Source organism: Lissotriton helveticus, chromosome 2_1, assembly GCF_964261635.1.
Source record: "Lissotriton helveticus chromosome 2_1, aLisHel1.1, whole genome shotgun sequence".
NCBI lineage: Eukaryota > Metazoa > Chordata > Amphibia > Caudata > Salamandridae > Lissotriton > Lissotriton helveticus.
The window spans coordinates 2,044,777,469-2,044,801,991 of NC_136059.1; positions in this window are offsets into that span (position 1 = coordinate 2,044,777,469).

A 24,523-nucleotide genomic window follows, 5' to 3' on the forward strand; every position below is an offset into this window, starting at 1 on the left:
TTAGAATTATCCTGATGAGAAACTCAGTTTTTCTGGCATCATAAAGAGCTATTAGTGCTTTTACCCATTTTTTTTTTTACTGTACTCTGTCTGGCCATATACCTATCTGTTCAATTACTCTCCTCTTCTGCAAATATGTTGCATTACCAACATAAGGTTATGAACACTACTGTAGTTTCCATATCAAACCATTTATTTGTGCTTAGTTCTTGTTGGACCTGGCCCTCTTGGCAGGGTCACTCCCAAATTTTTTTGCCTGCTGTCACTGACCTCGTTTTTGTTTGCATAAGGACGATGTGAACTCTACCACAGCTAACCAGTCATAACGTGCCTGTGCTCTCTTCCTAAACATAGTAAACTTGCCCTACACCTAACTGGCACATTTAATTTACTTAGATGTGACTAATAAATGTTACTACATGTACCCAGGACCTTTAAATTACATAGTACTAGTGTGCCAGCAGAACCCATTGTGCTACCTGCTAAAGTAGCACTATAAAAGGATGGATGAGGATGTGGCCTTACGGCTAAAGCGGTCGCCCTCGAAGCTGGGGAACCAGGTACGAGTCTCGGCAGGAACGCTGAACATCCTGTGATTCTGGGTAAATCACTTAATCTCCCTGTGCCCAAAAAAAATGAAGAGTGCCCTTGTGTAAAGCAACTGGTGCTCATGTAAAGCACCCCAATACCATTATGTCAAGTTTGCACTATATAAAACTCAGATTTTTTTTAAATAAAACATAACTTCGGCCTCCCACTGCAGTTTATAGTGCAATGTTGAACTGCCAATTCGATCTTGCAAAATAAACATTTTGCCAGGGAAAAGTCTTACTTTTTAACACTTATAGGTAACCCCTAAGGTAGGCCTTTTAAGTTCCTAGGGCAGGTTGCATTATATTCAAAAAGTAGTACATGTGAGTTTAAATTTTACCTGTCATAAGTTTTATCTCACCCATGGACTAACATTGGGTTACCTTATTACACTTTATAAGTAACCATTACGTTTGGGAGCAGATAGGGAAATTATGATTAAACTCAAATTAATTGTAATTTAAAATCCTTATGATTGATAAAGTTGGATTTAAGTCACAATTCTGAAAATGCTACTTTTAGAAAGTTGACATTTTCTGTGCCTAAGCAAGTGTGCCTTTCTGCCGGTGTTCTGGGTCACATAGATTTGAATGCTGTGGGATGTTTATTCATCCCAGACATGAGGACAAAAGGGGCTTAGGTGATAGGATAAGCCAAAATGACACTAAGACTAGACGATAAGTTGTACCAAGAACTGAATTGCACTTCACACTTCAAAGTCCTTTCTGAAGCACACATAAAGGGACGTGACACAAACCTTTTTCACCACAGACGTTTGGGAGCCAAACCCAGGAAGGATAGGGGAGTGGGCCAGTTGTTGCCTCCAAGAAAAGGCCTATTCAGGAAAACAATGGTCCTTAGAAAAAGGAATTTATCAGTGCAATATAACATATAGACTCCAATAAGTACTATATCTCAGAGTTTTCAGTGCCCAGCCGGGCCTGAATTTTAATTACAAGTGTAAAAAATATATACAATGACCATGAGGTCTGATTCAGGAATTGATAGGGTACAAGCCTGCACCTATCCAAAGTACATTCGAACAGCGTTCGAGGAAAGAAAGATAAGGATAAACAAAGAGGAAGCAAAGAAGTTCAGGCAAAAAGAACATGGGAGCCAACTGTCCCTTGCATCATTAGTATCATTCACAAGCAAATTAGGACAAACAATAACTGTAACAAAATTTGCATAATAGACAGGTTACAGAATTGTCAAAAAGTGTCGACGGCGTTTCGATCCCCCGGCTCCTATTGAACTGGGATCATCATCAGGACTTTCTAATTTATTGCCTGTAAGAACTTTTGTCATAAGCCTGTTTAGAGGAAAAAGGTGGGAGGAAAGAAAGAAATTACTTTTTACAAATAGCGCACCTAGTTCAGGACTTTTTCAATTCAGACAATATTTCTTGCAGTTCATGCCGAGGGCTACAAACAAGTGGGCGGACCAATCATGAAGGCGACCCGTGGCGAGTGAGTAATGGCCTCATGCAGACACACTGTGTGACAAAACGGCGCAATCTTGTGAATGTGAGTGAAGTATATACATGGAAGTGTTACCGCTTGTGCATACCGGCAGTGAAGCACTCGTGGCAAGTTCGAAATGGAGCTAGCGTATTACCCGTGTGAACATAATAGTCGATTGTTGGACATACCTTATGGCGCAAGGATTACTCTGTTGTGCCGAGTTGGAGTGAACGTAGTGCACATTGTCTAAGGATTAAAAGACGGGGGTCAGTACCGTGCTGAGCCGTTTGTGTCATAATAAATCAGTGGACTAAGGTGCCTAAAATTACCTCCGTTGGGACTCGGTAAGCATCAACCTTGCGGAGCACGAATTACTCCCTTGCAGCGAGGTGGTACAATGCCTGGGGATTTAAGGAAACAATTAAGTTTCGTGGTGGGCCGTTAAGGCGTGCGTGGTGGTGGTATAAATTGCATAAAAAATATATACCTCCGTATCTAGTTGATGGACAAACTGGAATCCGTCTTTACATTTCGCCCATGCCACAGATATAATTGATTTGGGTCTTGTGGGGCAGAGTAATAAATTGCGCACTCTGTAAAAAACGAGGATTACTTGTGGTAATCTATTAAGAAACGGTGCTGGCGAGGGGAGCATGAGTGCGCTCTTACCTTTCAGTTGCAGAGAATGCTGCTTTGCTCTCCAGTCGAGCAGATTCCTACTCAGCGTGCACAATGGCCGCGAGCCGACTTCACAGCAATCCGGAAGTGGAGTTGCAGCCGGTGTGAGATGTTTAAATAAATGACGCCAGGCACATGAATCTATGGCGGCCATCTTGGAACGGTAAATTATGTGCTCGCGAAGTGTCTAAGTGCTCACCTCCATGCATGTTTCGTGACTTTTTAGGAACAATATCAAAAATACATTTACAATTATGTCATTTGAATAGCACTAGTGAAAACCGTACTGGATGGTTATTAATTCGCACAACGGTTCGAAAATGTGAGCTCCAGTACTGTGGGCTTTGTGCAGTGGGACCTAGCAAAGGAGGAAGGTAGTGACATTTTCAGCCCAAATAATACTTTTTCTTTTCATGATTGCTGCCAGTCTGACTCTGTGTCTGAAAGAGATGGTAGTGGCATTTCCAGCCCAAAAAATAGTTTTTTCATTCTGACTCTGTGTCTGAAAGAAAGTTCAGAGGAAACAAGTCTATTTTTCAGAGTAAGCCAGCCCAATCCTCAGTGCGATTAAGTCCATTCTGGATCGTGTCCAAGAGGATGATGCATTTGAGTTCCTCATGGTTGAGCAGTTGGCTCATGTTACCACCTCTCACTGGTAACTTCAATGACTTTAGTATGGTCCAGCGGAATTCGTCTTCCTTGTGTTTAGCGTCAGTGAAGTGTTCCACAAGTGGGGCATTAGGAGTTTGGCAGCGGATGCGGCTCCTGTGTTGGCAAATCCTTGTTTTTACCTTCTGCGAAGTTTGGCCAACATACATTTTGTTGCAGGGACATTGAATCAAATAAATTACATTACAAGTGTTGCAATTAGACAAAGAAGTGCTAGTAAAAGTGATATTATTAAATATTCTTGTTTTTCCTTCAATGGCCATGTCACACACACTGCAATTACCACATTTCACATGCCCAACAACGGGGGGCATGCCCCAAATAGCTTCAAGTGTAGATGCTTGAGTGGGACTTGGTAGCGCTGCTCTCACTAAATGGTCCTTCAAATTCTTATTTTTCTTGAAGGCGAACAGGGGACGTTCAAGTTCAAGTATGCCTGCATTCACCACTGGCCAATGTTGGAGTACCATTTTCCTCATTTTGTTTGATACAGGGGAGAAAGTGGTCACACAGGCTAGTCTGTCCTGAGGTGTCTTGTGTGTCGGTGTCAGTAATGTTTCTCTGGGTCTGTACCATGCTCTCTTTAGGGCATTTTTGACAATTCTCTTTGGGTAGCCCCTGTTTTTGAGGGAAGAAAAGGCCGGCATTGAGAACAAAAGATGACACTCTCAGATCCCAAATCATGTCACTCTTGGACCTGTGGAAGACTCAGAAGAAGGACTGCTCAGCTGCTCTGCTGGTGGAAGCAGTGCCCTGCAACCCTTTAGCTAGAGGAAGGAAGACTAGATATGCTCTTTGATCCCATGATCACCAGAGTGACTGCTAGCACTAGGTGGTGGGTCTTCTGTGTGAGCTACAGGGACATAACAAGCTCCAAAGACCCTGAAATGTACCTTCCTACTGCTGCTAGTCCCTACTAGAGTGAGTCCTAGCTGCCAAGTTGTGCCACCCAGGTCTTGGACTCTTGGGGTGGAGCGAAAGAAGCCTCCTCCTACCAAAACCCAAAATCTGGGACTTTTAAATATTTTCAGCAAAAACTGTTTTGATAATTGACAGGCGGCCAGGATCTTCCTGCCAGCTGATCCGCTGAAGGTTCATTGCCGGTGGGACTGACTTCCCCATAACTCTTGTTATGTCTTCTCTACAGCAGCAAATCCCTTTCAGCAGGACCTCTCACTGATGGTACCCGATCTCTTGGAGCACTCTTCGAAAACAGCCTGCAGCCTCATTCCTCTGGGGTATTTGACCTCCAGAAAAATATCTATCGGAAGGTAGAAATATTAACCAAGCTCGATGGCGACCAGCACCGATCGACAATGACGACCTCCTCAGCCTCAAAATCCAGCTTTTCCTGTTTTTCCTTTTTGTTGATAGCGTTAGCTGAGACTTTGTCCAGCAGCTTCCGGTCATCGATGAATTCCTCTCAGCTACAGCCTGTTGCCTAACTAACCTCGTTGAGGACTCTACCTTCTCCAGGAAACCTTCAGAATGTATTCTAAGTACGAATGTAATGCTTCACAGTGGTGAACATGCTGACTGTGTCTGATCCAGTTCCATCCTGGTCAGTCTTTACTCATGGCTTTTTCTTGTCTCACATGACCAGAATTCTGAGGTTGGCACCTTGTTCTTTTTGGTGCAATTGTTCAATAAAATTCATAACTCTGGTTCTACTAATTGGATTTTTTTTGGGGTATGCTTGTATTTATTAAGCTGTGAACTATTCTTCTAAATTGGTGGGATTTTTCTTGTGTTATGTTTTTGATTTATTACTTTTTGTGTGCGGTATAAATACGTTACACAGTACCTCTAAGTTAAGCCTGACTGCTTTTGTGCCAATCTACCAGAAGGTTAAGAGCAAGTTAATTTAGTTTGTGGTTCACCCAGACAAGGTTTGTGGTTGTTGCTTGAGTAGGCTTCCAGTCATCTCAGCCACAAACCCAATTAGTTAGAGTTCTCACTTCAAGTAGTATTGGTATTAAAGGTGTGAGATTCTTTCTCAGTGTGAACTGCTGATAAAACATCGATACCTCCAGTGTAGGCAGACATTTTCTGGGTATTGTTCTTACCTTCATAATGGAAATCTCTATTGTAGGCTGATATTGTTATTGAACCCGCACAGGATTACGCACCTGCCATTATGGCAGCTCCCTATGGATGTTCAAGGCCAACAAGGCACTGTCCTTTAATATAAACATGTGGAGTTAAGCTTATGCAAGTATAGATAGAGGCGTGCAGTTCTTATTGTAAGAAAAAGGTTGGAGGTTCCTGATGGATCAAGTCGGGGGATCTGATCCTTCAGGAGCAAAGGCCATCACACACGCCAAGGGCTGTCGTGCTTCATCTTAGGGTATCTCTGCATTGGGCCTGCGCTGCAATGCCCAACATGCCCGCAGAGGGGATTTTTGCAGGAGTTCTTTTAAGATGCCATAGTGAAGTGTGATGTGCAATGTAGAAGTGCTGTGAGTGAGTAGGGTGGTGTATTCAAAATAACTCTAGATGATCACAAAGCAAAAGTTTAATGTATGGATCCCTCGGTTATACTAAACACAAGTTAGGCTGAAGGGGATATAATGATCCAAGTTGGCTCTAAATACAGGTTTAGGTCAACATGTTTCTTGCCATTTATGTGTCAGAAAGATGATAAAGGCAATTTGTCACTAACGTTAAAGGTAAAAACTAAACTACTCATGGGGAGGAAGGTCAGAAGTACATGTATTCCCTCAAGCCCTACCAGACCCCAGTTCATTAGAGTATATAGTATACCTTGATGTAATCGATGTATGAACAAACAGCTAACAATGCTGGGCAAACCTCCATGAACAGTAGAGGAGTCGCGCTACATTTGCCTCATACCGCTTATAATAGCCGCTGCGGAAACCATGTGACATTCCCCTAGCTAAGCTACTGCTCATCTCACAGACGAGGGAATGCATGTTCCTCTGACCGTCCTCTCCATGATTACTTCAGTTGTCACCTTTTACGCTCCAGATAAATTTCTTCTGAGCCTTCACTCTTTAACTACCTAAACCCAATTTCAGACCAATGCTACTGCAACAATCATTCATCCTTTACTGAGATCTTAGTGGTTGCTAATGCAACTGTAGCAAACTCGGCTGACCTTCAAGAACGACTCTTTATGGGAAGTTCTATTTCGCTCTTTTCCAAAAAGGAACTCTTCGTGGGTTCCCTTACAGGGTAGGTCAGGCTCGTACTTAGTTTAGTGACAACTTTCCTTTAAAGAGCACTTTGTATTGATTTATGCCTGTCAGTAACCAATCTTTTATTTGATAATTCTATAAACCAAACCAATCTAAATAAAGATGACAAAAGCCCATACTAATCCTTTAAGATAAAGAAAGGTTTTGAAAACTTTACCAACCTCCCATCATTGACTGAATATTAAGAATCTGCTGCTATATGTATTACTTGTATTTTAATTCTAGCTCCATTCGAATTATGGTGGCAAAGGTCCATTGACCTACACGGTAGCCATCAGGGTTTCCAATAGATGTAAATCTGTAGGTTGGGGTGTTAGGTACCACCTTGAGATCTCCCACAAATGCTACAATTGGTATAACTTTTGTTTCTATGTTTCAAACATACATAGTCCAAGACCATTTCGTCGCTTTTCCAATCACTCATTTTATTCTCAGGGAATATAGCTATCAGGAGCCATTTTATGGTTTTTTTTAAATCCAACACTCAATACTACAATAGTAAAAAATAAAAAAATAAATTAAAATATAGCAAGGGTAATGAGACAGTATCAGGAAGATGTAATGCTGATTGATTCATGGCAGGCATTACTCCCATGTATTTGTGAATATACTTGAATATCAGCTAGGTTTAAAATAGCAAGCCAAATTGTTGTTTTTCTGTCCACCTCCAACAATTCAGTTAGTGTATAAGTCAATTTTACAAAACAGTTTCCCTGACGATTCAGCTCTTATTCTAAGGTAAAGGGATTTTAAGAGATCCCCTCATTCCCAAGAGTTGGGTTTTCAATCAAATATATTAAGAAACTCAAAGCTGAGTGGCAGAGATGAAGGGTGAGATCTCTGAATCTGAAAATTGCTGCACAAAAAATAGTCTAGGATGCATGTAAAGCATCCCTATTAGTGTTAATAATATCTAAACAATTCCTTGCTAGCAATAATAATCGAGCAGAAAGAAATGGGCTCGAAATTAGTGAGCTACTAGATCACAAATTGCCATCTGTCATTAAAGCACTGAAAAATCATTTTGAAGAGCAAATATGTGTGCTGCAGAATGCAGCACACATATAAAGAGAAAAAAACATGGAGAAATAAAAGTATTTCTCCTCATTGCGCCATTTCTACCCCTCCCCTGGGGAAGCATAAGATTTAGACGCATTCCCAGTTTTAATTAATAATCTAAATCTGGGAATGCGTCAAGTTCTATGGATGGAAGTCATGTTAGAGAATTGTTTCAGGATGTAGCATAATTTTGTAACTGGAGTCTTTGAACATTTTAAAAATTGTAAGTTTCCCCAGAGAGTTCTAGGACTGGAACTAAGACAATACATTATTAAACCACCTTTTTTTGGTAAATGTTTGCTTTACCCAAATACTTTAGAACTTGTGCCAAACTAGTTGAGTAAATTCCCAGCATCAATTTTGCTTGTCCATGCAACATAGGTGAAAAAATGGCACTCGCCAGACTCTAAGATGTGTGTCCCACATCCAGAGGGACTCCGTAACTACAAGCACAGTCTAGATCCTCTGTCAAAGTGGAAAAAAAGTTAGATATGTGAGTTGCAATTTGACATCTAGTGAACATAGCCGCCTAAGTTGCTCTAAGTAGTGATAGCTCTTTCAATGATTATGCATTTGGCTTTGTGGAAGATCCATGGGAGATTGAAAGCAGCAACATAGGTACAGCAATGCCACATCAGACAGACAGCATGACTTACACAAAGGTTGGTACTTTATGAATAATGGATGTTTCACAAACTATACAGTATTCTCATTGTTTCATCAAATGTATTTCTTTGAAAGGGTCATTAATAATATATTCCCACACAGCCAACATATCGACAATTTTTATAGAATAAATGATTAAATAATTACTAAAACTAGGTTATTAAATAGGCTCTAAAATTTTAATTGCAAGTTGGATTAGACTCTAAGTAGTAAGCAACCACAATTTCCACCTCAATTACCTCAACAACATCATCCCCACCAATCTCCTCGAAACCATGAACAACATAGGCCTCAAACAACTGGTCACACACCCTACCCACATCATAGGACACAGACTACTCATAGGACACATGGCCAGTGACAGAATCAAGTCCAGCCATGTAAACAAGCTAATCTGGACCGACCACACTATCATCCACTCCTCCATCTCTAGACTCCCCGGCACAGACCCAAGCCACCCAGCATGCCACACCACACTTGTACCAAGATCTCAGAAAGCCAATAGACCTACGGCCCGAACACCTCCTGCCCTCACACCACAACCAAACTCAAACAGGTAGCCAAATACTTCTCCACCCAATCACAGCTTTGCCGACTGAGTTACCACCTGCAAACTCACAAAACTCATAAGATCCTCCAAGCAAGCAAATTGATACATAACAGAACTAAGAACAATGAAGCACACCTACAAACAACTCAAAAGGAAATGATGCACTATCATGAAGCCCACGGACCAAACAACCTTCAATTCCACTCCTAACCAATACTACTAATTCCTAAAAACAGATGAAAAGAAGTGCCCTGGGGGACCGCATCGAAGCAAGGTTCAACAACAGCAAGGAGCTCTTAAACATTTGCAGAGAGTTGTGAGTCTCACCTGGGTTTCCCGCAGGGGTGAAGTGGACGGAACAGATGCTCGGTCCCACCTCCTTCGCCCAACAAAGTCAAAGCAAATGAGGAGAAGGTGGGGAAGAGGGGGAAACAAAGCAAGGAAAGGGAAAAAGACTCGAATCCACTGGTCTGTCCGGTGTGGGAAAAGATGCAAATGTAAGTATGAAGTTAGAACTATGAAACTGCTATATAGACGTTTGGCTACTCTAGGGATCTACCTGTTGAATGTTCTGCCAGTGGTCTTTCGGAGATATCGAACAACTGAAACGTGAGACTCACACAGTGTATCTAAAAAGTAAACATGCACTTATTATTCTTAAGGGCTGCAGAATTCAAGCTTTAAACAATGATAAGTGTGAAACATACCAACCTTAACAGTAACCACCATTCATCAGATCCATTCTGACATGCTCAAAATTACGGTGATCACATGAGAGACATTAATATAATGCCATAGAAGTCAAGACATGGACTTGAACCACAACGCAATATGCTTGCACATTTTCAATGTGTACCAAAGGGCTTTCCATTAAGCCCAAATACATCCTCAAAGAATGAATAAACCAATTGACTTGCTATCGTGAGAGATAGTTTTCTTTGTGAAGTTAACAGTACATAGGCAGCGTGACAAAAATGAACGTGCTACTTAGGGGTGTTGGCATATAGAGTTTAACTTTGAGGATCGTGTGAGACATGAATCTGAACGTTTTATTATAGCACATGTAGTGTGAAGATTACTCTGGGAAGATTGAAATATGTAGAATTTATATTATTGTTAAAAGATGTAGAGCGACAGAATGACTGAAAAATCCCCGTTCCTAATTCCCTCGATAATAGCTGGAAACTTTAGGGACATATTGGAATTCCCACTGTTATACACATGACTGCAGTTAAGATGTCTTAAGACACAGAACCCCTTTGTGGGTCGGAATTATCAAATCAAATTAAGTAGGTTTCTAATTATTACACACTTTGCTGGATAGTAAAAAACCACATCATTAGGTGGACATACATGCAAATTCAATTTCTGTCCTTGTTTACTTCCAGAGAGACTACATCTTGGAAGACATAAGTATTTAATGCATCCTCCATTGAATCACGACTTGGATTGTATAGGGACCACTAATAGTAAATCGCATTAAGCCTTGGAAGTATTTCAGAAACTCAGGGACACAATTTTAGATAACCACGATCACAGTTCGCCTCTTTCAAATTCACGCTTATTTGACAATTATCACACATAGTTTTAGCTTCTCAAGCCTTGACACGAATACTCATTTCATTCCATCTATGTTGATAGCATGGATCATTTTTTATCCAATTTTATATTGGGATCTCTCACTTCTATTATTGATTCTGTCCACCATGTCCATGCTTGTGCATTCCTACAAAGAGATATTTGACCGGACACCTTGGTGTTAATTTTGATTTTTTGAGTATATGTACACCTGATATTGTGTAAGGTGATACATTCTCCTGTCTTGTTTCGCGCAGCCTTGATAAAGTCGCGGGACGATTTCACATGTAAGCAATGAAACACGTCGGCTGTTTAAAGACCCTGAGGTTAAAGAAACATTAAAAGAATGTATCTACTTATATATTATTTGTGCTTACACTGCGTATCTTGATAGCATTTGACACTAGACGTGTGCTGAGGATTTCTATGGATTTGTAATTAGTTGGCTTATGCCGCTAGCATTGGGGAGGTCAGTGGTTCTCCTTACCTTGCAGCACAGTCACTAAAAATTCAAAGAGTATACAAATACATGTGCTACTCTCCTGTGTGGCGCCATCATTTCTAAGAATATACCACAGACCATTAACCTTTCAATCGTGAAGCAAGGCAAGTTCAGGGCAAAGAATACACTCCACAAAGGTGAAGGAGTAAAGACTCAGATAAGTATATTGGTTGCCACAGAATACTTAAATATTTTTCGTCCTACCTTAGCCAAGAACTATGATTCTTTAAATACCTCATTTTCTTGTACCTCTAAATATTCAGGCACTGGAGTAGCAGCGTTAGGGAATGCTGACCAAAGTGAGAAACAATGAGGTTGGCCGACGAGGGAGCGCCAATGCTGAAACTTTGCCCTAGCAGAAGGAGCGGCAACCCAGAAGCAACAGAGCTCTGGAGACACCAGGAGAGGAATGCCGAAGACGTCTCTACTCTCCGGCGCTACTACAGGAATGCTGGTAGGTACAGGGAATGAACAGGGAATCAAAGGGACAATCTATTTCCATTTAGATATTAATCCTTCTAAATGATCCCCTTGTTGGCAATTTACCATTTTCTTGTCCTAACAATTTTTGCCTTCTGCCAGTGTTTAGGGTGTGATTGGCTCTGCTGTTTAGGTTTGTGTATTTCTCTGAGACCGTTACACAAAGGGGACTACCTGTGAGCAGGATAGGCCACCCTCCCATGATGGCTGGGGGTGGAGATCTGCCCTGTCCTCCAGTATGCATAAGGAAACCTGACACAAGGTCTTTTGTCATCCTAGACTTCTTGGAGCCTTGGCAGGGGAAGGGAAGAACATTTCAGAACCAGATGTGGGGGTAGGACAGGGTGCTTCTCCACACACAAAGACTGGCACCAGGTATAAAATTGCACCCTCAGAACAACTCTGTAGTATGCTCCTGACCTGTGGAAGATTCAGAAGGATGGCCCTGCTGCCAGAAAGACTGCTTTGGTGCCCTGCTGGCAGAAAGACTGATTTGGTGCACTGCTTGAAGGACTGCCTTGCAGCTTGAAGGAGAACTAGACTAGCTTATTGAACCCAGGACTTTGAGAGTGACTCCAAGGACTAGCTGGTTGGCCTCGTGTATGAGCTACAGGGTCATAATAAGTTCCAGAGGCCTTAACTCTGCTTCTTTCCCGTCCTGGAGTGAGTCCTGACCCCAAATGGTGCCCCCCAGGTCCTGGACCATTGGAAGTGGGATTGGTGGTACTGCTTTTGCCTAACTGTAAAAGCTAGGACTTAGAAAATCTTTCAACAAAAACTTCTTGGAGAACTGACCAAAGACCATGACCTACCTGCTAGCTGACCCTACCAAGGTGTATCACCAGTCGGCCTGACTTTCTGGTAGATCCAGCGACGGTCTTTTCCATAGCAGCAAATCCCATTCATTGGGACCGCTTGGCAGCGGTATCTGGCCTTGTGGAGCCCTCTTGGGCTACCGTCTCCCACTTCATCCTGCTGTAGAAATCTTACTTCCAAAATGTAGTTCAAGCCCAAAGGTTGAAATCGTCACAAGGCTCGAGGATGATCAACACCCCATTGACAACGACAACCTTCTGAGCCTGAAAATCCAGCTTTTCTCAAGTGAAGCTTCTCCTCCATTGCCGATGACATTGCTGAGACTTTGTCCATCGGCTTCCTGGTGTTGACGATTCCTCCTCAGAGACTGTCTGCTACCTTGCCCCACTGAACTCTACCTTCTCCAAAACTTTTTGCCTGAAATTTCTTTAAGTCCAAAGATAAGCCAAGACTGGCCAGTCCATCTTTTGTACTTGACCGACACTCCATCACAGTCGACCTTAACTTTTGACTTTGCCCCATTCTTGTGCGAGCAGATATTTATGACTGTTGCTTTGATCCTTCATGTTATAGATTTCACTACAAACTTTACAAATTCACAACTACGGTTCTACTGATTGGATTTAATTTTTTTGTTGTCATTATATTTATTAAAATGTGCTTTATTTTTCTAAATTAGTTTGGGATTTTTCTTGCCTTGAGTTTTCACTTTATTACTGTTTGTGGAATGCATAAATACTTCACACATTGCCTCTAAGTTAGGCCTGACAGCTTTTGTGCATAGCTTCCGGAGGGTTAGGTACAGGTTAATTTAGTGACTTTTATGATTAACCATGACAAGGATTGTGGCTGCTGCCTGAGTGTGGCTTCCACTCCTTCAACCAATAACCCAATTTCTTACACTATTCAAACTACATGACTCAAAACTACCCTCTGTAAGTCCTACATCAAATACATCAGGTTTGGCACTTACCCTCATCCTCATTTGACATTGGATGTCAAGAAACATCCTAAAATGTAACACTGTGAAAGCAGAATTACTCATATATAAAAGTGTAATTTGTAACTCACAACTTCCCTTCTGACCTGGTGCAATTGGTATTGCATGAGTGCCCTTCAAAGTTATTTGCAGCCTGGGCATATATCTCAACATCCAACTGTCCCTACAGTAAAATATAGCTAACATCTTGATAACTTGTTTCAAGTATCTAAAACTGGCTAAAATTATGGTCTCATATATAGACAGTGCATACCACGTATCCATGATGAAAGCTCCAATACTGCACCACCTGGATTATGACAACACCTGATAGAGCGCGGGCTCACCTGCTCAACATATTCACCTAGGCCCATATATCTATGTATACATCAAACAGGTAAACCTACTGATGGAGCAAGGATTCGCACGTTAAGCGACTTGCTTGTACTCATGAACCTCGAATAATGTTAATAAAGTAACCAACATGTTCATTTTACTAATTTTTCATATTTTCTCTTTTCACGGGGTATCCGAGTGATGCTTGCTTATGTGTTTACTAATATTAATACGCTTGCAACCTAAAATGCTCATGCGTCGGTCATACCCATGTGACGTGACGTACTCGTTGTCTTGGTGGGAAGCTGTTTGCACTTGCGCAGTAGAGCTAAGATGGCTGTTTTGTGTTCTCACATGCGAGAAGCTTGCATTGCTGCTTTTTCTAAGCTGTTTGTTCTGCTTAATCATAATGCTATTGTTTATTATAAAGTAATGGGAATAGTGTATCGATTCATGGTATACAGTGAAATCATTTATTCTGTGTTCTAAGACTGTTTCCTTTTACCTTTCATGTATCGTAAACTTTGGGCCTGAGAGACGGGAATACTCCATTTTGAAAGTCCTTTGCACACGACACGCTATGAGAGGAGGGCTGAAATCATCTGACATTGAATCCCGGTCAGATGGCAACTCCAGCCAAGATGCGCTTGGGAAGACGAACCCTAACCCAGCATGAAGAAGCTGGACTGTACTGAAATTATAACATTGTATACAATGTTAAAGTCACCATTGTTATGTGTAAAGCATATGTCATGAGAACCTAAAATTCAATAGGAGTGGACGAAATTTAAATAAGGAGCCTGAGAAAGTTCAAATTTTAGGTGGTGTGATGACCTGTCTTCCTCCTTTGTCCAATCGAAATAGGGGATTCTTACACTTGCAACATTGGGGGTGGTACACTGACCTGGAAAATAGTATAACTAGCCTAGGTTTAGCTAGAGAAATTGTCCGACATGTCCGAATAGCATACTTGTCACTGACCCAACGCACTCAATAGCTGATTGAGAACAGAGGTGCTGCAAAGCACTCTGTCAGAGAACTTGCTGACCCAATCGGGGTTTTAGGACCTGAAGTGCTGGCGAAGCACTTTGCTGGGGAATTCGATAACCCAATCGGGGTTCTGACTGATAGCTGCAGAGAGGATGTAGCGCAGGCGTTGCAACTGAACTGCGGGTGCTGGTCTCAACTTTGGTGGTCCGGTTCTGACCCAAATCTGTTTTTTTCTGTCCTGTCTCTGACCTGCACTTGCTGGCCTACTGGCGTTTGCAACTTATGGGGTTTCTGTCCTTAACTGACCCTTGGCCAGGGTTGTTCTCCACACCGTTCTAGGTAAATATAAATCACTGTGGGTAGCAAATAGCATATTTTGCGTCCTTTTCTTACCCTTCCTTTGATCTTGCTGAAGTATAATTGCATATGTTCCTTTTCTTTCTCATTCCTTTATGACAAAATTACTAAGACGTAGATTTCGCCTTTATTAGCCTGCTCCATTTTTTCACAACCTTATAGTTGGATGTTAAATACTGTTCATGAATAAATAATATGATCCTTTTCTTTACCCTCCCTTTAGGGAAAACTAAAGTGCTTATCCTGATTTATTAGCGTGTTCCATTTTCTTACCTTCCCTATAGATTCATGATAAATTCAGATGCGTCATTATAATTGAGTTCCCTCTTCTACCCACCCTCTTGAAAGCGATTAAGCTGTGACATTCTAGCAAGTTCCTTATTTTCCCTGTCCTTTAGAAAATACCATTTCAAGTCTGATTTCTATACGTTCATTTCAGTATGCTCCTTTTTCTTACCTTACCTTTAGAATTCTAAATGGTTGGCATAACATATCTTTTGCATAGTTATACGCTTTTCATGATTTTGATTATTGATAGCTTGCTTGCTGTAAACCTTTGGCTCATGATTTATGAAGATTAGATAAAGGTTTTCAAACTTCCGGTGTCTGTGGTCATTACATGGGTGCAAATGTTATTGTGTTATTGACTGCCTTTCTTTACAACTAACTCCCTGATCCATTGTGATCATAGGTATCAGTGTCAAGGAGTATAAGTCAAGGTATTGGACCTAGGAAATATTAAAATTCTGATAGTCAACGCCCAGGTTACTTGGTCTAAGTAACTGTAGTAAATTGGTATATGGGCCCAGGTGAGTGTCTGGTAAAATTATAGACGGGTGACCTGCGCGCCCTATCAGTAATTTTCTGGTAGCATATTGATGGTTAGGGATTAGTTAAGATAGGTAGGTAGGTAATTTGCTGCTAACTGTGAAAATTGAAATTGCTGCTAAATGAGAGTATTGATCGATCAAATGTAAATTGTTTTGAAATGTTCTGAAATGTTTTGAAATTTTACTGATGTGCTGCTATACTGATTTATGTATTAACAAAACCTGTTTGTGATTGTAATATGTTTGTCTGAATCCCCGGGGGCAGAATAGCGGGTGGTAAATGGAAGCCACATCGCAGTGAGGTCACTTGCTTGCAGGAAATTAGTGCATGGTTGGGCAGAACTGGAAGCAATAATTAGAGTTTTCTGTATGAATGAATGAATAAATGATAGCAAAGAGTTCGCTGGCAAAACTTCTATTGTCATATCACCTAGAAAGGGTCACACGGAAGGAGTAGCAGGTTTGTCTGAGCTTGATTGGTAGCAAAGGGGTTCGCTGGTGAAACTTTGGACTTAGTATATATCCCCGAGTGGATGAGTCTCAAGGAGTAGCAGGTTCTCTAATGCTTGTGTGAAGGGTAGGCAAAAGGGATCTATCCGCAGTATATGAAAAGTAAACAGAAGGGATTTACTTGCAGTGAAATAAATCTTTCTTTCTAGACACTCGAGTACAATGGCGAATGTTTTACGTTGTAAATTAAACAAAGCACTTCCACTTTAAAAGTAGAAATTTAGTTTTTCATTACCTTGTGAAGGAGGGAGTCAGTTGCGGAGCTGCGCTGACGTCACTTTGAGCCGCGCTGGTATTGGTCGAGACAGCGGGTGTGTAGCTGAGATAGCATTGTAAAGGAGTGGTGAGCACAGGAGCGTGGGAAACTCGTCTCACGAGAAAAGCCCCGCACTCATTGGTTGAAATTAGTTTGAAACCGCAACGTTGGTTGGTTGCAGAAAAATGAAAGACACGTTAGTATTGGAAGTGATTTTGTAAACAAAGTAATTTTGTGGAAAATATATGTGGTATCCAAGTCATCCAGAGATTCGACCTGATCCAAGATACCAAGGATTTGTTGGAGATCAGGCGATAGAAGGAAGACACTCGAGTACAGTGGCGAATGTTTTGCGTTGTAAATTAAACAAAGCACTTGCACTTTAAAAGTAGAAATTGAGTTTTTCATTACCTTGTGAAGGAGGGAGTCAGTTGCGGAGCTGCGCTGACGTCACTTTGAGCAGCGCTGGTATTGGTCGAGACAGCGGGTGTGTAGCTGAGATAGCATTGTAAAGGAGGGGTGAGCACAGGAGAGTGGGAAACTCGTCTCACGAGAAAAGCCGCACACTCATTGGTTGAAATTATTTTGAAACCGCAACGTTGGTTGGTTGCAGAAAAATAAAAGACGCATTAGTATTGGAAGTGATTTTGTAAACAAAGTAATTTTGTGGAAAATATATGTGGTATCCAAGTCATCCAGAGATTTGACCTGATCCAAGATACCAAGTAATTGCTAGAGATCAGGCGATAAAAAGTAGAACTCGCATTATGTACGGAAGTAAGAGAAAAATTACACTTGTAGACAGAGTTAAGAATTACTTCAAGAAAGATAAACCCATCAAAACTAGAGAAGGTGTCATTATTCCACCACCAAACACTCCCGCATCTTTTATGATGTTCGATAGAGGTTACCATTCTTGTCTATGGTTGGAGAACTGGGTGGAATATACTAAAGATGATGGAATTTTAGCATTTCCCTTAGAAGGTACATTTAATGGAAGAATTTTGTTCAACCTGTGGACCCGAATGAATGATTTACATCCCAGACCTAGATTGACGCAATATGAGGCCTTAGAGGAGTGGGAAATAGAGGCTTTTGAGTGAGACAGACCCAGAATTGACAAAGGGTTAAGTAAATTCTATCCGAAGGTACAGAAAGAATCCCGAGATAAAAGAATGAAACAGTGGAGACAGAACATGTTAGTAGAGGGACTATACCCTGTACTACCAGTAGGAGAGCCCACGGGAGGTAAGAGGACAGAGAAAACAAAACATTTAATGACCAGTGGTGATTCAGACGATGATTATCTGGAAGATTTGTTAATGAAGAATCCACCACCTTATTATGAGGAACCCAGATCCCTAAGTAGAAGAACCCATTTTTGAAACCAAACTATAATGAGGGACCAAGTATGGCAAATCCAAGTGCTCCGAGTTTTAACCCACCCTTGATTCCGCAGATAGTACACAAAACCTCCATGGAAAAGGTATTACAGGACAGAGAACGAGAGGCTTTAGTTAAACAAAGAACTGAACTAATCCAGAAAATGTCACAATTAAATACAAGTCCTGAAGCTCTGACAATCCCAGTAACTATTGACCCAGTTGTTCCTTTGTACGGGGATAAGCAGGGTAGTCCAAAGGCTCCAGTTATAACTACATCTGTAGTGCAGCCGAGAAAAGAGCCCATGGTAATAGACGACCAGGCAAGTGAATGTGAATTTGTGATTTCCTTGATGAACTTACCATTAAGGGAACCAGAAGGCAGGTCACTGAGAAAGAACACTCCTTTTAGTTCAAGAGAAGTTCAGATTGAGTCATCTTCCGGTACCAAAAGTGCCACGGTAGTGACTCCTGAATAAATAGATAGATGGACCCGAGAACTAGAAAAACCAAATCCCCAGCCAAAACCATTAGATATATATAAACTAAGAATAGAATTGGAGGAACTGATGACTGGGAATGTGGGTTTGGACAGACTGAACACTCTTAGCGAAGATGATTTATTATTCATTCGCAAAAGTATCACCCGTAATACCAGATTGTACCATGAAAAACGAATGGACACCGCAGCTAGCATGGGAATAGACATTGGCAACCCTAAAGTGTTGCAAAAACCCTACCGAGCAGAATTCTCTGACAAAGATTTAGAAAATATGAAAGTGTCAGGAAAAAAGGTACAGATAAGGGAATTACTAAACTTGTTACAAAAATGGGGAGAATTAGAAAAGTGGAAAGCCAGGTGGGCGAAGAAAAAAGAAGAGATTAGATCAAAACAAATGACTTCTGAATATGTTTTAAAAGAAGCAGAAAAAGTGGAAAAATTATATCCCATGCGAGAAGTGCCAGGTGGAGGATATGTACATGTGCCATGGTCCAGACAGGAAATAGTATCCTTTACAAATGACTTCCCAAAATTGCGCGAAAAACCTGTAGAATGGTACAGACAGGTCGAGAGATTTGTGAAAGTTTCAAAATGCCTTCTGAAAGACCTGGATGGTTTCTCTGACATTGTAGTTCCCGTAGATTTATGGACAGAATGTAAAATTGCTGTTTATTGGCCAAGTAAAGAATACCCTAGAGACCCAAAGACAGGGGCCCCTTCCGAGGACATCATGAGAAAGTATAATCAGGTGATGTTGTATCTGAAAGGAAAGGTGCCTGCAAAGGAGACTGACCGGACCCGAATAGATAGATCTACTCAGAATCGAGATGAAACTGTACATTTCTACTATGAACGTCTGTTACAGGTGTTCAAGACGTACAGTGGCCTGGACAATATCGAAATTAAAGACATGACCCACTTCATATATCGATTTGTATTAGGGTTAAGGCCTGAGATCTCTCAGTGGATCAAAGACAATTAAATCTGTTGGCAGGCTAAGCCAATTGATGAGGTCCTCAAATATACTAAGTACTGTGAAGATGAACTGGAAAATAAGCAAGAAGAGTTGAAAGAAAAGGTCATGTGGGCACAGGTAAAATTAGCAGAGCACCAAGAACAGCAGTTGAGCAAAATGACTAGTAATCAGAATCAGGGCCCTGGGAGTGGGGGAAAGCCGAAGGTAAAAATGAGCAGAGAAGAGGAAGGAAAAAAGTTTCCCTGCCACGGGTGCAGAAAGGTGGGACACTGGAGGGATGAGTGTAAGGCTGTGCGGAATGGTAATGTGCAAATTAATGATTTAAATCCACAGACGCAGAATGAGATACCACAGAAGACCCAGCAGCAGGTAAAACAGAATCAGTTGCCTCGTGCACCTAGGCCAAATTACAGGAGCAAAGCACAACAGGGTGAAGACACCGCAAATTGGGAAGGAAGGGAGAATAGAGATGCAGCAACTTCACAGTTTCTGTTAAATCACACATTCCTCTGAGACAAACCTTTCTGACGGTGCCTGAGGGGGGAGGACGAGGAGCGCCTGACTGGCGCCTCCTTCCCGGAGGACCAGTTAGGGCCATACATTGAAGGAAAGGTTGAAGGAAATGATGTCACCTTTCTGTTGGACACTGGTGCTACCCGTTCTACTGTGAGAACAGCAGACGTTCCAAACCTACCCATCTCGGGAGAAGCGATCCAAGTAGTGGGCATTTCTAATAAGCTAATTAGTACACCAGTTACAGAACCTATGGAAATTAAAATAGGGAATTTTAAAGAGATGCATAGATTTGTTGTCTGTGATTCAAGTCCTGTTAACCTACTAGGACGAGATTTGTTGTGCAAAATGAATTGTACCATCTTTTGCACTCCAAATGGTGTTGAAATTCAGACCCCAGATGAAGACGGAATATATAAATTAATGTTAGCAAGACCCAACACAGAAATTAAAAGACTGACAATACAAGACTTACCTGAAGAACTCCAACAGACAGTGAAACAGGAAGTATGGGATTTTACTGGAAAAGACGTAGGATTAATGGCAAGTGTTGACCCAATTAAAATACCCATAAAGGAAGATGCAGTTTACCCAAATACTCGACAGTATAAAATGAGTGCAGAAGTGAAAGCAGGGGTTTCTACTGAAATAAAACGGTTGCTGGAAGCAGGCATTTTGCAAGAGGTGTTGAGCAGTCCTTGTAACACTCCCATAATTGGCATCAAGAAACCAAGGGTCATACAGGACCTGCGCAAGGTTAATAAAATTGTTGTTCCTAGCTGTCCTGCAGTGATTCTATACCAAATACCACGGAATGCTGGATGGTTTACCGTCATTGACCTATGTCATGCATTCTTTTCGATTCCACTGCATCCAGACAGCAAATTTCTTTTCTCATTTGAATTCGACAGTCATGCCTACGTCTGGAATCGTGTTCCTCAGGGGTACATGGAGAGTCCTTCGATTTTTAGTAAAATTCTGAAAAAATGCCTTGAATCTCTGATATTGCCCAGAAAATAAGTCCTAGTGCAATACATAGACGACCTCTTGGTGGCGTCTAAAAGCAGGAAAGACTGTGTTGTTGACACCATTGCCTTACTGATCTATTTAGGTGAAGGAGGACATAAAGTATCACCAGACAAGATACAGTTCTGTACCACATCAGTGAAATATCTGGTGCACCAGATAGAGAGAGGTGTTCGGAAAGTTACCACAGAAAGAATTAGAATAATTCGAAACATGGAATTACCAAACACCCAGAAAGAAATCAGAATGTTTCTTGGAGTTGTAGGATACTGTAGGCAGTGGATTGTGGGATTTGCAGTTCTAGGAAGAACATTGATAAAAATGACAAATAAAGGAGCTAAGGACCCAGTGGAGTGGGATGACGAAAGCATGTCAGCTTTTGTGAAATTACGAGAAAGTCTGTGTACAGCTCCTGCATTACGAATGCCTGACTACTCAAAAGAGTTTGCACTGTTTTGTGACACACAAGACAATTGTGCACTCTCAGTCCTGACCCAAATTCATGGCTTAACCCGACGTCCAGTGGCATATTTTTCTTCCACATTGGACCCAGGGGCGGCTGCATTACACGGATGTCTAAAAGCAGTAGCCGCAACATGCATGAGTCTTGAGCAGAGTGAATCCATTGTTATGGGACATCCTGTAACAGTGCAGTTGTAATTTTGCTGACAAGTACAAAGACCCAGTATCTCGCACCTAGTCGGCTGACTAAGCATGAGAGAATCCTTGTAGGTGCACGAAACGTAACCAGTGCCAGATGTAATATTCTGAATCCAGCTACCTTACTACCTAATTCACTCTCAGCAGAAGTGAAGGGAGAAGTTGAACATGACTGCATTGATCTGACCGAGTATAGCACAAAACCACGGCCAGACATAAAAGAAGAGCCCTTAACTGATGCAGATTATGAACTGTTTGTAGATGGCGCATGCATGATGATAGAGCGCGCGAGGTCACCCAGCCAATGATTCCGCCGTTTCCGGCTTCAGGGCCCATATACTTTCAATTCACACTATTCATTGACCAGGCGACTTCACGGGCTGCTATCAATTGTGTGTTTTTCCTACTTGTTATGACTCAGTGTACCCGACTTACCATCCACCGACACGGGTACCTATGACTTCAATGGATCAGGGGCCTAGCTGTAAAAAGAAAGGCAGCAAATGCAATTTCAAATGACATTCAATGTTGTTAAAATGACCACGGACAACTGGAAGTTTTAAAATGTTTATCTAAAGTTCGTTATCATCAAGCATAAGATACACAAGAATGAGGCAATCAATAACCAAGATAATGTAAATTATATAACTATAGAGAAATAACGACAGGGTAACCATTCAAATGCAATATGGAATGCAAATGGGAAAAATACTAAAATCTCAGAAATGTTTAAACATGGACAGACTATGCATGGGTTACTATAGGAGGGCCTATAAAGAGTAACACGCTAAACTTAAAGTAAAGGGACCTTTAAACAGTCTAGGTAAGGAGGTTCTAGACCATATCAGAAAATGACAAACTGCAATGCAAAATATAATCTCTAAAAGGTAGGGTGACATGGGAACATATCATGAAAAATATGCAAATGACTTTCGTTCAATAGTTTGCGGTAAAAGCATGGAAAATCAACATATGCAAAGGTGTCACTTTATTGTAGCAAAAGGTAGAAATATAGAAAGGTGCAAGTTTAAAGAACTTAGAGCAGTATTTACCTAGACTGGTGTGGAAACCAAACCCTGGCCACGGGTCAGTTAAGGACAGGAAACCCTCAAGGAAGGATACCCTCAAAGGACAGCAGGTGCAGAATGGACACCCCGGACAGGACAGGATACCCTCAGATTAGGAATCAGGACAGGACCTCAGGACAGGACAGCAAACCCTCAGGACAGGACCGCTCAGGACAGGACCGCACCCGCAGTTTGGAAGCAACGCCTGCGCTCCACCCTCTCTGCAGCTATCGATCAAGACCCCGATTGGGTCAACGAACTCCCAGCAAAGTGCTTCGCCAGCACTTTAAGGTTCAGTAAAACCTTAGTCTATGGTCAATTTCGGACAGAGTGCTCCGCAGCGCTCTGTATCTTCAGTCACCTATTGAGTACGATGGGTCAGTGACAGGTCAGCTAAACCAGACAAGTCGGACAATTCCCTAGGTAAACCCAGGGTAGATATACTCTTTTGGGACGGTGTACCACCCCCCAATGTTGCAAAGTGTCAGAATCCCTCAATTTGGATTGGTCCTTAGGTAGGATTTGGGTAACACACCAATCAGAACACGCTAATTTGAGCCTATATTAGCATACTTGGGTACCGCCTAGAGAGATTGGGGTTCTCATGAGAAACTGTGCAGAAATACGAGTGACAATTAACATTGTAACACATGAGGAGCAACATTCTCCGTTCTCGTAACGCAGAGGTGGCTTTCCCAGGCACATCTTGACTGTGGCTGCCAGCTGGCTGAGTTCCACTGTCCAAAGTTGCCACCTTTCAGTATTCTCTGGTCATGCGCAGAAGAGACCGTCAATATGGCTCCCAATCAGTTCGGACCCCCATTCCCCGCGGTACATGAAAAGTAAGCGAGAACAAATTAATACACAAACATAACGTTATGAAATCACATCACAGGGTTGTACTTTCAACTTATCATTATAAAATATACTTATGCAGTCTATATGTTAGCTACATGGATACAATCACAAGAGCAGTGGCACGAGCAGTACCACATGATGGGCACAGCTATGTATTACGCATGCGCATAAATTTCCCTCCACTTCTGCAGACGCGTCAGGACACGTGAGTGTGGCTGACGCATGCGCAGTAACTAAATACAAGCGGCAGCCATTTTAAGTGACTCGAGTAAATTATTTTAGTAAAACATATAGGCAAGCGTCTTAATCCTTATTTAAACTAAATATAAACGTTAGTAAGACTTACACTTATTACTTTGTTACACATAAACGAGGTTCATGACTTCGGCAAGATCGCAAAATATGCGAAGCTTTGCTTCATCAATCCCCTCTTTGATGATATTTACTATCATCACAAAATAAATGGAACCAGATGCCAACTTTCTTTCACACTTTATACAATTCTATCTCTTCCAGCAAGCGTTCCAACTTTTCTCTTTCAGTTTTGGTAGGGTGAGAAGTCTTCACCTTTTTGTATATCTGATCATTCACTTCCTCCAATTCAATCTCATCCACACTTCGTTTCACCCCTCTAGCATTCACTTCATGTTTTCCGGTGCGCTTGCGGCATTTGCAGCAGACAGATATGAAAAATAGGATGAGACCTATAATTCCAATTGGCATCAGTACTTTGAGCAATAAGCCTTTACCTATACTAGCGAACCAATGACCTACATTTGAGAGACCATCTACCAGTCTCTTCCAGGCACTATCAACCTCGAGTGGTCTGAGTTCATTTGCCAAATTAGTAATATTTTTCACATATCTTTTGATCTGTACACTTTTATCCGGAATATAAGTGCAACAATGTTGCGCCTTCAACATCCGGCAGACTCCGCCCTCCTTTGCCAATAAGGTATCAAGAGCAAGTCGATTCTGCAACACCATTGATCTGATCGCAACCATTTCGGT